General features: G+C 44.6%; 1 protein-coding gene across 9 annotated transcripts in view; it reads left to right on the forward strand.

Moving 5' to 3' along the window:
- The window catches only part of LOC122550997 (arfaptin-2-like), a 46,199-nt gene that overhangs the window by 11,590 nt on the left and 19,581 nt on the right, over positions 1 to 15,028 (forward strand). For 4 of the 9 annotated variants that reach the window (XM_087988523.1, XM_087988522.1, XM_087988526.1 and 1 more), the window contains exon 2: positions 10,167 to 10,269. The exons of 1 other annotated variant lie outside the window; for it this stretch is intronic. The gene's annotated coding sequence lies outside the window, so the exon portion shown is untranslated. Of the gene's footprint in view, positions 1 to 8,077; positions 8,231 to 10,166; positions 10,301 to 15,028 lie in introns of those variants that run through there. 4 more of the 9 variants (XM_043692594.2, XM_043692595.2, XM_043692591.2 and 1 more) reach the window with 4 other exon arrangements.

The following is a 15,028-nucleotide window of genomic DNA, read 5'->3' on the forward strand; positions in this document are numbered from 1 at the left end:
AATATTCATTGAGAACCTTGCCTATCACCTGCAGTTCTACACATATACGTCCACTTTGGTCCTTGAGAGCTCCTATTCTCTCTTTTGTTATTCTTTTTCATTAATATACTTAAAGAACCTCTTCGAATTCACCCTAATCTTCTCAGCCAAGGCTATCTCGTGCCCACTTTTCACCCTACTGATTTCCTTCTTCAGTGAACTCCTGTATCCCCATATACCTCCAGGAATTCCCTTGATCCCAGCTGCCTGTACCTGAGCCGTACCACCTTTTTTCTGATCAAAGCCTCAATATCCCTTGTCATCCAGGGTTCCCTATTCCTGTCAACCTTGCCTTTCACCCTCACATATAGACCTTGAACTCTGGCTATCTCACTTTTAAAGAGTCTTGAAAACACTTAATGACTTGGTCTCGACAGCACTCTGTGGCAGTGAGTTCCACAGATTAGCCATCATTGGGCTGAATAAATTCCTCCATATATTGGTTCTCCAGGGCTGCCCCTTCACTCTGAGGCTGTGCTTTCAGGTCCTAGTCTCTCCTCCTCATGGCAAATTTCTGCATGTCTACTTTATCCAGGCCCCTCAGTAAGCTGTAGGTTTCAATCAGATTCCCCCTCCTCCTTCTAAACTCTATCGAGTCCAGACCCAGAAACCTCAACTGTTCCTCATATGACAAACCTTTCATCATGGATTCATTCTTGTATATTTCCTCTGGATTCCTACCAGCACTGTTTTCTTAGATACAGAGCCTAATATTGCTAACAATATTCCAAATGCAGTCTGACCAGTATATCTCTGCTTTTGTATTCTTTTGTTTTTGAAATAAATGCCAACATTGTATTTGCCTTCCTAACTGCCAAGTGAACCTGCCCATTAACCTTAAGAGAACCCTGAAACAAGATGCCTAATTCCCTTTGTGCTTCACATTTTCTAAGTCTTTACCCATTTAAAAAATAGCCTATGACTCTATTCTTCTTAACAAAGTGTGTAAGCTTACATTTTCCCACATTGTATTTCATCTGCCACTTCTTTAGCCTTTTGCCTGGCATGTTCAAGTTCTTCTGCAGCATACTGCCTCCTCAGTATAATGATCCCTCCACCTGGCATTCAGTTTGATCTTGACTTGGTCATCAAGGGATGACAGAGGCTAATCAACAAGTGCAGAGTAATTTTTGAAGCTTTGGGGCTGTCTGCTTTTTCTTGGTATCTCAAGTTTTGTATCCAGTTAAAGAATTGTTCAATGTTCTGAGAGAAGAATGTAAGAAATAAGTAAATACTTCTCGAAGTCTACTGAAACTGTTTATATTCTCTGGTGACTATGAAATTAGATATATAGTTATATGGCTGTGAAGGTCATTGAATATTTTAATTTCACTTGTTGCGTGCTCATTGATAGTCGGGCTGATTCGGATTGGCTTGTTATCCCTGTATCTTAACAACTGAGTTGGATGATCAGCCGTGACCGTATATTAATAATACCATCTTCTTGACAGTTTCCCATGCAGAACCATTTCAAAAATCTTACTGAGTCCAAGTAGATTCCATCAGCTGCATTGCCCTCATCCACACAAATATTCATCACCTTGAATAACTCAAATCAAACACTTCAGACATGATCTCCCCCCTGTCAGTGTGGTTTTGCCTACCCTTGCCTCTTCAACTGGAGATGAATTCTCTCCCTCAGAATTTTTCCAATAGTTTCCTTAGTTCTCTGGTTTATCTCCACCCACTTTCTTGAGTAATGGTGTCACCTTAGTGCTGCATCAGCCCTCTGGCACATCTTGTGGCCATAAAGGATTTGATTTTCAATCTCACTAAGTTATGGTCACTATCACAGGTTATCATCTTGGAATACATCCCTCCATGACCTCGCAGCCCGCCATGCTTGTAGACTGCAAACTCAAAACCCTTTGTGATCCTTAAGTTCTGTCCTTTGTGAATCATGAATTTAATTGATTCACCATTAGTGGGCATGCTTTCAGCTGCATTTTGGCAGCATTTCTGGAATTCTCTCCACGAACAACTCCTGTAATACACTTCTTCAGATTTTGTCCAGAGGACAGTGAGACACTGGTGGGATGGGCAATCACATAGCAGCTGAAATTTATTGCCAAGATTTGTCACATGTTATGCTTGGATTTCAAAAAAGGATGTAATGCTAACGGAGATGCAGGTTTACATGAACAGAAGTTACTGAAGGTCACAGGATAGATAGAGAAAATACATATGAGATCTTGAATGCTCTTAATAGAATGTGAAGCAGGAAAGTGATGTTGAACCTGTGCAACACACTGGTAAGACCTCAGCTGGAGTATTATATACCATTTTGGTTACCATGCTTTAGGAAAGATGTGAGCGCATTGGAGAGAATGCAAAAGTGATTTAAAGGAATGAGAACCTTTAGTTTTGAGGATAAATTGAAGATTATTCTCCTTGGGGAGGAGAAAGTAGAGAGAAATTTTCCAGAGGTGTCTTGAGACATCTACTCAGAGTAAATAGAAACTTCCTATTGGTGGAGAGTTCAAGAATGAGAGAGCACTTTTAATGTGATTGACAAAAGAAGCAAAAGTGAAATGAGGGTTAACATTTTCACGTGGCGAGAGGTTAGGGTCTTGAATGTGGCACCTGTGAAGACAGATTTCGATAATGACATTCAGCATTGCTTCCAGTGGCCAATGCAGCCTTTGGCCACCTGAGGAGCAAACTGATGGCAAAGAACTCAAAGCAAGCACCAGTGCTACGTGCCTGAGATATGGATTTGTCTTTAGCAAATAGAATAAAGGAGAACCCTAAAACTTTCTATAGGTATGTGAGGAATAAAAGGATGATTAGGGTAGGAATAGGGCCAGTCAAAGACAGAACTGGGAAATTGAGTGTGGACCCTGTGGTGCTAAATGAACATTTCTTATCGGTGTTCACTCAGGAAAAGGAGAATATTGTAGAGGAGAAGAATGAGGTACAAGATATTAAACTAGAAAGGATCGAGGTTAGTTACGCACAGGTGTTATCAATTCTAGAAGGAGTGAAAGTAGACAAGTCCCCTGGGCCAGATCGGATTTATCCGAGAATTCTCTGGGAAGCTAGGGAGGAGATAGCAGAGCCGTTGACGTTGATATTTGAGTCGTCATTGTCTACAGGTTTAGTACCTGAGGACTGGAGGATTACAAATGTTGTGCCCTTGTTCAAGAAGGGCAGCAGAGATGACCCAGGTAATTATAGACTAGTGAGCCTTACTTCTGTTGTAGGAAAGGTTTTGGAAAGGATTTATAATTATCTAGCAAGCAACAATTTGATTTCAGATAGTCAACATGATTTTGTCAAGGGCAGGTCGTGTCACACAAACCTCATTGAGTTTTTTGAGAAGGTGACCAAGTATGTAGATGAAGGTAGGGCAGTTGACTTCAGTAAAACCTTTGATAAGGTTCCACATGGTAGGCTGATGGAGAAAATGCAGAGGCATGGGATTGAGGGTGATTTAGCAGTTTGGATTAGAAACTGGCTTTCTGGAAGAAGGCAGCGAGTGGTGGTTGATGGAAAATATTCAGCCTGGAGTCCGGTTACTAGTGGTGTGCCACAAGGATCTGTTTTGGGACCACTGCTGTTTGTAATTTTTATAAATGACTTAAATGCAGGCATGGGTGGATGGATTGCAGACGATACTAAAGTCGGTGGAGTAGTGGACAGTTTGGAAGAATGTTACAGGTTGCAGGGGGACTGCAGAATAAACTGCAGAATTGGGCTGAGAGGTGGCAAATGGAGTTCAATGCAGCTAAATGTGAGGTGATACACTTTGGGAAGAATAACAGGAAGGCAGAGTACTAGGTTAGTGGAAAGATTCTTGGTAGTGTGGAAGCGCAGAGGGATCTTGGAGTCCATGTACATAGATCCCTGAAAGTTGCCACCCAGGTGGATAATGCTGTCAAGAAGGCATACGATGTGTTAGGTTTCATTGGTAGAGGGATTGAGTTCCGGAGTAGTACTGTCATGCTGCAACTATACAAAATGCTGTTGCTGCCTCACTTGGAATATTGTGTACAGTTCTGGTCGTCCCATTACAGGAAGGATGTGGAAGCATTGGAAAAGGTGCAGAGAAGATTTACCAGGATGTTGCCTGGTCTGGAGGGAAGGTCTTTTGAGGAAAGGCTGAGAGATTTGAACATTGGAAAGAAGAAAGCTAAGGGGGGATTTGATAGAGACATACAAGATGATCAGAGGATTAGATAAAGTGGACAGTGAAATACTTTTTCCTAGGATGATGATGTCAGCTTGTATGAGAGGGCATAACTACAAATTGAGGGGTGATAGATTTAAGACAGATGTCAGAGGAAAGTTCTTTACACAGAGACTGGTAAGGGTGTGGAATGCCCTACCTGCTAATGTAGGTAACTCAGCTACATTAGGGAAATTTAAACAATCCTTAGATAAGCACACGGATGATCTTGGGATAGTGTAGGGGGAACGAGCTGAGAATAGTTCACAGGTCGGCGCAACATTGAGGGTCGAAGAGCCTGTTGTATTGTTCTATGTTCTATAATTTACAGCAGAAACCTCTAATACCTTGAGAAATATCACCAGCAATGCCTGTATGAAATCCTGATGCTCTAATGTAGGTATCCTTAGTCCGGCCACTTTCGCCTTTACTGAGGCATTGGTTATGGTCAGTTTGCAGGCCACATTGTCCAAGCCTGTTGCAAGTCTCAAAACACACTTTTCTGCTCCGAGACTCATCACAGAAATATGCAATCTCCCCATTGACTCATGTGAATCTCCTGCCCTGCAAAAGGAGCATTCGCAAAGGCTCAACCATCTCTGTCAGGCCATGGAGGGTGGCAGCATATGTTTTTCTAACATATTTCAGTGACTTGGCGGAGGGATGGGAGTGTACTATTTCCAAATTTGCGGATAACACAAAACTAAGTGAAAAGACAAGTGATGAGGATGAGAATGGGCACACAGTGGCTCAATGGTTAGCACTGCTGCCTCACAGCGCCAGGGACCTGGGTTCACTTCCAACCTCAGGCTGTGTGGTGCTTGTACATTCTCCCTGTGTGTGCGTGGGTTTCCTCCGGGTGCTCCGGTTTCTTCCTACAATCCCAAAATGTGCAGGTTAGGTGAATTTGCCATTCTAAATTGCCCATAGTGTTCAGGGGTGTGTAGGTTCGGTGCATTAGTCAGGGGTAAATATAGCTTAATAGTGTAGGGAAATGAGTCTGGGTGGGCTACTCGTCAGAGGGTTGGTGTGGACTTGGTGGGCTGAAGGGCCTGTTTCTATACTGTAGGGATTCTATGACACAGCCTACAAAGTGATATAGATACGTTAGGGGACTGGGCAACATCTTGGAATACAACATGGGAAAATATGTGGTTATGCACTTTGGCAGAGGAATAGAGGAGCTGAATATTATTTAAATGGGGACAGACTGCAGAAAGCTACAGTGCAGAATGAAAGGTTTTATCCCCTGAGAATCTAGAATCGGAGAGTCTAATAAAAGGGGTTATCTATTTAAAACAGAGATGAGGAGTTTCTTCTCTCAGAGGGGAGTGGATTTGTAGCACGGTTGAGGCTGGGTTGTCAAGTATATTTGAATCTGAGAGAGACAGATTTTTTAATCAGTAAATGGGTGGGTCCTCATTCATGAATCATAACAAGTTGGCATCCAAGTTCAGCCGATGATAGGGAAGGCAAATGGAATAGAGCATATCGGACAAGGAAACAAAGTGCTGGTGAAACTCAGGTCTGGCAGCCTCTGAAACAGAGTTAATGTTTCAAGTCCCAAATAACTCTTCATCAGGTCACAGCTGATGCAGATATGTTGGAAAGTGAGGTGCTTTAGCATCAAAATTGAGCTCATAAGTCAAGCTCTGAAGTTGTAAATGAACTTGTCCAACATTTTCATTACAAAGCCTCCTTCCCAACAATGGCCAGTTTGATTCCCATTAACTGTGGTCTCAGCAGAAAATCACCCATTCTCTCCATTCATACCCATCAACGAGACTTATTTAATATCTCTATCAATCCTTTGTCACTGTTAGAACTCCCTTTGTCTTTTGTTCTGTGCACCCTCATAATATTTTCTGCTCGTTGCTCTTTCCTTTCTGTCTATATTTTTGGTGCAGTGGTAGTGTCTGTACCTCTAGGCCAGAAGAGCTGAATTCGATCCCATCTGCTCCATAGAAATAACATTTCTGAAGAGTTTGATATAGAAAATATCTAAAATCAATTGTTTCCAACCCCTTTTAGTTTTGGAGAAGAATGGTATTGGACTGAAAACATGAACTCTGTTTCTGTCTTCACAGATGCTGCTAGATTTGTTGAGTTTCTTCAGCACTTATAAAAACAGGGGGATCTTGATAAAACTATATAAGATTAGTCCCACACCGGAATACTGTGAATTTGATATGAATCTTATATCTAAGGAAAAGTAGGCTGGAATTGGAGACAGTCCGGAGAATCTTCACTAGTTTGATCTCAACTAGAAGGAGAGGTTAAGTAGGTTGGGCCTGTACTCACTGGAGTTTAGAAGAATTGAGAAGTGCCCTTATTAAAACAGACATGTTCCTTATGGAGCTTTTTAGGGTAGACATTGAAAGGTTTTAATCCCCTGAGAATCTAGAATCAGAGAGTCTAATAAAAGGGGTTATCTATTTAAAACAGAGATGAGGAGGAGTTTCTTCTGAGGGGAGTGGATGTGTAGCACGGTTGAGGCTGGGTTGTCAAGTATATTTGAATCTGAGAGAGACAGATTTTTAAATCATTAATGGAATCAAGATGGAAAAAATGCAGGAAGGTGGAGTTGAGGATTATCATATTCAGCCAGGATCTCATTGAATGGCAGAGCAAACACAATTGTCTTATATGTTATGCTCCTATTGTTATATAGTTTAAGTACAAACAGCAGAAGGAGTATACGGAAATACGAGGGACCCAGCCATCCCCCTCCTCCTCCATCGGCCTCACTTGTACCTGTGTTTGTGGATCTAGCATCACGATTGGATGTAGAAGTTGCACATGTGCATACTGTATACTGACTTCATTGTGAGGGATTGGGGTGGGGGGGGTAGGGGGGAGGGTTTGGGGTGAGGAAATGTCCTGCACTCTGCCAGAAAGCGGCCCAGAGTGGGGTTTTGCTGGGGTGTAAGATCTGAGTGCCATTGGGAGAAAAATGTTGAGACTAAGTTCTTCCTCTTTGCCAAAACCCCAAATCCACAAAAGCCACCAATCCAGTTGTGTTTCTCTTGTTAGTAAAGCCTTTCTGAGATTGTCAGGCTTGCCTGGCTCTCTGTGATCCCACCCTCCTTGTCCTTGTGGTGTTCCTGACCTGGGCCTTGCCGGTATGGTACCTGGTTCCCTGGGTCAGGGTGTTGCGTGGTTCTGCTCATTGGTTATTCATTGGTGGCTGGCAGCCTGTGTGAGTTCAGCAATACTGCTGACTATAGTCCCTCTCTGAAACATATTACACTAAGGTTTGCTTCCAAAGTTCAGTGGATATTGTCCATTCCCAGAAGTCCCTTTCAAACCACAAACACTTCTGTGATTGTTAATGTACAACCGATTCCTCTTGCATTACATTGTGCAGGGGTGGTCTCTGTGACCACACTGTGGGGGTTGCTTTCATTTTGTAGCACAGGGTAAGGATGTCTCAGAGAACTTGCTGTGTGTGGGAGTGGACTGTCTGGGATCTTGCTGTGTGGGGGGCGGAGTTTCTGGGATCATGCGGTGTCGGGGGCAGGGCCTCTGCGATCTTGCTGTGTGGGGATGGGAGGAGGGTCTCCGGGATCTTACTGTGCCGGGGAATGTCCCTGGGATCTTGCTGTGTCAAGGGATATCTCTGGGATCTTTCTGTGCCATGGGGAGGGGTCTCAATAACCTCCCTGTGCAGGGATGAGGTGTTCTCTACGATCTCCCTGGAAGGATCGATACTACGCTCCATGTAGTGATTAACATTCCTTTGTCACAGTAGAATGTGGGCCCGGTTTGGCTGCTTTACTGATGTCAGTGGAGAAATGTTCTCAGTTATTGAACAAGCTGTCAGTAACTCCTCCTCCTCCTGTAAAGCTGAGAGTCCTGTCTGGTGACGTGGCTTTGTGCGTTGTGTGTTGGTGTGAGGCCAGAGACTGTGTGTGTGAAATAGAGAGAGAGTGTTGTTAGAAAGAGAAAGGCCTTGAATTGATGAGAGTACGATGTAGTGAGCAGTACGGCTGCTATCAGAGCCCAGGCTTCTGCCAGAAGGAGGTGAGTCTGCAAATGCATGCAGGAAACTGGGGTGGAGGGGGATGGGGAAGAGAGCAGGAGCTCGTTTCTTTTCTATCTGATGCCCCTGCAATAGAATTCTGACTTGGCCTAAAACCTATATGAGCTGTCAGAGCCCAACTACACCAGGCCACCTCATTCCCACACTCTGGCACCTGCTTACTCCCCTGCCTGCTCCATCCCTCACTCACACTAACCTGGCACGTGCCCACCCACCACGATCATCACCCAGTTGTGCCCCTCACTTGCTGTGCCAACCGTGGGTTATTTGCCCACCCACTTGCACTCTCCGCCTCATTGTGATGTGTCTTCCTATTCACCCCAACCATCTTGGCCCAGCCTGGCCTGGTCACACACTCACCTACACATCTCCCAGTGAAGCGACTGGTTGCAACTTCCCACGTGCAAACCGAAGCAGCAGAAAGTTGCATTTGTGTAGTTCCTTTTGTGACGTGAGGAACTTGACTGGGAAGTGAAAACCACAGCACATGAGGGATGCACAGCAAGACTCCATAGCCAAGATGTAAAGGTCTAACAATTTGTTTTTCTGATGTTTACTGAAGGATAATTATTGGTCAGAGGCGAGCGTCAATGTCTCTGCACCTCTTCTAACACATCCGACAGTGCGGCACTGACCCTCTGACAGCGTAGCGCTCCCCCAGCACTGACCCTCCGACAGCACGGCACTCCTTCAGCGCTGACCCTCCGACAGCGCGGCACTCACTCAGCACTGACCCTCCGACAGTGCGGCACTCACTCAGCACTGACCCTCCGACAGTGCGGCACTCCCTCAGCACTGACCCTCCGACAGTGCGGCGCTCCCTCAGCACTGACCGTCCCACAGTGCGACACTCCTTCTGCACTGACCCTTCCGACAGTGCAACATTCCTACTGCACTGACCCTCCGACAGTGCGGCGCTCCCTCTGCACTGACCCTCCGACAGTGTGGCGCTCCCTCTGCACTGACCCTCCGACAGTGCGGCGCTCCCTCTGCACTGACCCTCCGACAGTGCGGCGCTTCCTCTGCACTGACCCTCCGACAGTGCGGCGCTCCCTCTGCACTGACCCTCCGACAGTGCGGCGCTCCCTCTGCACTGACCCTCCGACAGTGCGGTGCTCCCTCTGCACTGACCCTCCGACAGTGCGGTGCTCCCTCTGCACTGACCCTCCGACAGTGCGGCACTCCCTCTACACTGATCCTCTGACAGCGCAGCACTCCCTCAGCACTGATCCTCCGACAGTGCGACACTCCCTCAGCACTGATTCTCTGACAGCACGGGGCTCCCACAGCTGCCTGGGTTCTTTTTCAAAAACTCTGCCCTTTAACTCAGTATCTGTTGAAGTTTCACGTGATTCACCTGCCTTCAATCTGTGTGTGTGTGTGAGCTGCACGATTGCTTTGGGCCCATGCTGCAAAGGGCCTCCATTAGATGAATATTGAGCAGGCCTGTTGGAATAGTGGCTGTGACGGATTTACAGATCAAGGAGATTAAATGCTCTGTGTGAGCAGGCGGCTGATTATATTGCAGGGATGTGTTTCGACCTGTGTCATCAGATCAGGCAACAGTTGCAGTAACCGACGAGTTCCTTGTGCTTCTGTAAACATTGGCTAATGATTGTCAAATTTCACAGGCAGCAGTAACCTTTCTGTTGCACAATTCCTGTTTGGGCACAGGGCCCACGGCTCAAGCAGTTCCTGCTGCTGCTGGGACTGGACAGCAATGAGGATATTGTAAAGAGAGCTTTACTCTGTTTCTAACCCCATATTGTCGCTGTCCTGGGAGTGTTTCAGGGGGGCAATGTGGAGGAAGCTTTATTCTGGATCTAACCATGTGTTGTTCCTGTCCTGGGAGTGTTTGATGGAAGACAGTGTAGAGGGAGCTTTACTCTGTATCTAACCCTGTGCTGTCTATTTCAGATTGGAGTATGATGCTTATCGCACGGACCTTGAGGAGTTGAACCTGGGACCCCGTGATTCACTGACCCTGTCGAAGATCGACCTGGCGCAGCAGCTGTTTCTGGTGCATAAGGAGAAGTATCCTGTAACTCCCTGTAAATACTGACACACTTCCTCCCCTCCCTCGGACCCCTGGAAATACTGACACCCTCCTAAAAATACGGAGACCCCCCCCCCACTCCACCTCGGAACGCCCTAAACCTCTGGGGAACCTTGCTTTCTGTCAGCACTAACTGATCATTGAATTTTCCCTTTGGCACTCTTGCTGACATGAGCAAGCTCTGGGAGGGGTTCAGACTCTAATCAAGTGCAGCCTGCCTGAGTGAGTCAGCGGGGTGAGGTGGCACTGCCTCAGAGGTAGGGAGGGGTGTTGGATGGTATAATTGGTTCTCTGTAGAGCTGTATTCAACAGTGAACAAGAACTGAATCCTCCTTCATTCACACTGTTAGTTGCCATGTCTCTGTCTCGACAATCATGTTCTTTCCCATAGTCTGCAAATTTATAATGCCGTCTTGTCTCCCTCTCTGAACTCCAACACAGCTAATCCGTTCACACAATACCTCAATGTAACTGAGTGTCTTGCTGCACCTTCCTTCGAGGAAAGGTAAGAGTCAGCTGCATTGCCTTGGGTCAGGAGTCATGAATTGTTCAGTCCAGGTAATGAACAGCAGGTTTCCTTCCTTAAAGGGCATACTGAACCAGGTAGTGTTTAATGACATGCGATGACAATGTAAACATTTCCTTATCCTGTATCTGTGTCTCCTGGTTAAAGGTTTCCCACATCCATGGAAACATTTTCTCAACACCTACCTGTCAAGTCTCCTTAGAATATGCTGTTTCAACAAGATCACCCTTCATTCTTCTGAATTCTAATATTCTAATCTTTTTTTAAAAAGAACTGTGGATGCTGGAAATCCAAAACAAAAACAGAAATTGCTGGAAAATCTCATTAGATCTGGCAGCATCTGTGGAGAGAGAAGCAGCGTTAATGTTATGGTGCCAGTGACCCTTCCTCAGAACTGATTGCTACCCTCAGTTCTGAAGAAGAGTCACTGGACTTGAAATGTTAACTCTGATTTCTGTCCACAGATGGTAACCGTTTAGCTGTTCTTGATATGTCAATCCTTTCCCAGGAATCAGCCAAATGAATCTCTTTTGAACTGCTTCCAATACCAGGATTTCCTTTGTTAGATACGGGGACTAGAACTGTATACAGTACTCCAGGTGTGGACTCACCAACGTCCTGTACAGTTGTAACATATGAACAAGGAATAAAAGTTGACCACTTGCCCCATCAAGCCTGCTCTATCGATAATATCAGGGCTGATCTGTAACAAGACTTACTTATTTTTAAACTCCCAACTCCCTTGCAGTAAAGGCCAAAATTCCATTGATTTAATGATTTGCTTCACTTGCATACTAACTTGTAGTATTTCATGCAGGAGCACTCTGATCCCATTCGGCTGCACTGTTTTGGACTCTCCCTTGTTTAAATAATTGTCAGTTTTTTAATTCTTTCCACCTTTGGGATGTTTATTGTGTTCTGCACTGTGAAGACTGACTCAAAATATTGGTTTAAATTATCTGCCATTTCACTGTTCCTCATCAGTAAACCCGAAGTTGTATCCTCCAAATGTCCCACACTGATATTAGTTACACTGTTTATATTCCTGTAGAAGCTCTTGCTGATGGGACCAGTTCAGTTTAGGAACCTGGTCAGCATGGGTGAGTTGGGCCAAAGGATCTGTATGACTCTGTAGCTGTATGATTATATATTTATTGCCAACTTGCTTTCAAAATTAATTTTCTCTCTTTTTATTAGCTTCTTAGTTGGTTCCTAAAACAAACCCGCTTCTCCCATTTAACATTTATTTTTGAATGGTTACTCACCTTTGCTAATCATGGGTGGTTCATCCATCTCATCAAGTCCTTCTTTTGATCAAAATAATGTTTTGCTGTAGGTTATGAAATATCTACTTAAATGTCTGCTCCTGCTCCTTCACTGACCTTCCCTTTTGTCTATTTTCCCAGGCTGCCTTAGCCAGCACTTTCTTCATACCTCTGTAATTGTTATTGTTTAAGTTGAGGATCCTGGTCTGCAATCCAAGTTGGTCTCCCTCAAGTGCCACAAGGATTGGTGCTGGGTCCACTACTTTTTGTCATTTATATTAATGATTTTGGATGTGAGCTTAAGAGGTATAGTTTGTATGTTTGCAGATGACACCAAAATTGGAGGTGTATTGGATAGAAGAAAGTTATCTCAGAATACAACAGGATCTTGATTAAATGGGCCAATGGGCTGAGGAGTGGCAGATGGAGTTTAATTCAGGTAAATGCAAGGTGCTGCATTTTTGGGAAAGCAAACCTTAGCAGGATGTATACACTTAATAGTAAGGTCCTAGGGAGTGTTGCTGAACAAAGAGACCTTGGAGTGCAGGTTCATAGCTCCTTGAAAGTGGAGTCGCAGGTAGATAGGATCATGAAGAAGGCGTTTGGTATGCTATCCTTTATTGGTCAGAGTATTGAGTACAGGAGTTGGGAGGTCATGTTGCAGCTGTACAGGACATTGGTTAGACCATTTTTGGAATATTGCGTGCAATTCTGGTCTCCTTCTATCAGAAGGATATTGTGAAACCTGAAAGGATTCAGAAAATATTTAGAAGGATGTTGCCAGGGTTGGAGGATTTGAGCTATAGGGAGAGGTTGAATAGGCAAGGGCTGTTTTCCCTGGAGCGTTGGAGGCTGAGGGGTGACCTTATCGAGGTTTATATAAAACCATGAAGGGTATGGATAGGGTAAATGGACAAGGTCTTTTCCCTGGGGTTGGGAAGTCCAGAACTAGAGGGCATAGGTTTAGGGTGAGAGGGGCAAGATATGAAAGAGAGCTAAGGGGCAAATTTCTCATGCAAAGGGTGGTGCGTATGTGGAATGGGCTAGCAGAGGACATAGTGGAGGCTGGTACAATTGCAACATTTAAAAGGCATCTGGATGGGTATATGAATAGGAAGGGTATGGAGGGATATGGGGCAATTGTTGGCAAATGGGACTAGATGAACTTAGGATATCTGGTCGGCATTGAAGAGTTGGACTGACGGGTCTGTTTCCATGCTGTACATCTCTATATCTCTAACTGAATTTGAAGTTCTACGATGTTGTGATCGCTACCCTCTAGAGGATTCTTAACCAGAAAATCTCTTTTATTAATCCTGCCTCATTACACATTACCAAATCAAAATAGTCCCTTCTGAGTGAATGCTACAATGTAAAGCTCGAAGAAACAATCCCTGATGAACTCTACAAATTCATCTTCCCTGTTACCCTTGGGAGAAAGTGCCTTATTCCTGATGAAGGGCTTATGCTTGAAACGACGATTCTCCTGCTCCTTGGATGCTGCCTGACCTGCTGTGCTTTTCCAGAACCACAGTCTCTTCTCTCTTCCTTGTTACCATTGCCCATCAGATTTGGCCAGTCAATGTACAGATTAAAATCACCCATGCCAATTGGAGAAAAAAAACATAGAAAACAGGAGAAACATAAAAACGGAACAGAATAAGCCACTTGGCCCTGTGGATAAGAAGAGCTACAGCATCTTTTTTATATGCCTTCATTATTTCCTGATTTCTCCTTTGTGAGGATCATCCTCATGTCCTATAGATGACCTCCACCAGTGACTGCTTTCCCATGCCATTCATGATTTCCACTCAAACTGGTTCCATATCACAATCTGTTTTCATTTACATCACAGTTCACCCCTGCACTGATACCATCCTTATTAACAACACCTCACCTCCTTTTCCTTTTTGCCTATTCTTTCAGAACGTTGAATACCCTTGAGTATTGTGTTCACAGTTTTGGTCACCCCATAACCATGTCTTTATAATAGCTATCAAGTCACATTCAATTATTAACTATTTGTGCTATCAGTTGATCCCTCTTGTTAAAAAGCTGTGTATATTCAGATAAAGAGCCTATACTTTGATTTTTTTTGCCAATTATTACTCAGGTTCTGTTTTCTGATACTCCTTCCTATCACATTTAAATCGTATTTCACCTCTTCACTACCCTGCAGTTCTGCTCTCTTGTTTCATTCACTGAAAGATTCACAGCCATTTTCAGCCAGAGTTGCTGAGTGGATGAGCCATCTCGGCCTCCACTAGAGCTCCCCAGCATCATAGATTCCAGTCTTTAGCCAATTCAATTCACTCCCTATAATATCAAGAAATGGTCAAAGACACTGGATACTGCAAAGGTTATGGGCCCTGACAGCATTCCAGCAATACTACTGAAGAGTTGCGCTGTAGAACGTGCTACTTTCCTAGACAAACTATTCCAGTACAATTACAACACTGGCATTTACCAGTCCTGTAGACAAAAAAAAGGACAAATCCAACCTGGCTAATTACTGTCCTCAGTCATCTGCGAGTGGCATCTGCTTAGCAATAATCTGCTCAGTGACGCCCAGTTTGGTTTCCACCAGGGCCACTCAGCATGTGAACTCAATGACAGCCTTGGTTCAAACATGGACAAAAGAGCTGAATTCCAGAGGGGAGGAGAGAGTGATAATCCTTCACATCGAGGCTGCGTTTGACTGACTGTGGTTCCAGGAGCCCTAGCAAAACTGGAATCAATGGGAACCAGGGGCAAACTCAGCTGGTTGGAGTCATACCTGGCACATAAGAAGATGGTTGTCATTATTGGAGGTCAGTTACCTCAGCTCCAGGACATCACTGCAGGAGTTCCTCAGGGTAGTGTCCTCGGCCCAACCATCTTCAGCTGCTTCATCAATGACCTTCTCTCCATCATAAGGAGGTGGTGATTTTCG

The sequence above is a fragment of the Chiloscyllium plagiosum genome, unplaced genomic scaffold (genome assembly GCF_037043375.1).
Source record: "Chiloscyllium plagiosum isolate Xiang-an unplaced genomic scaffold, Cpla_swu_hap1 HiC_scaffold_6, whole genome shotgun sequence".
NCBI classification, from domain to species: Eukaryota; Metazoa; Chordata; class Chondrichthyes; order Orectolobiformes; family Hemiscylliidae; genus Chiloscyllium; species Chiloscyllium plagiosum.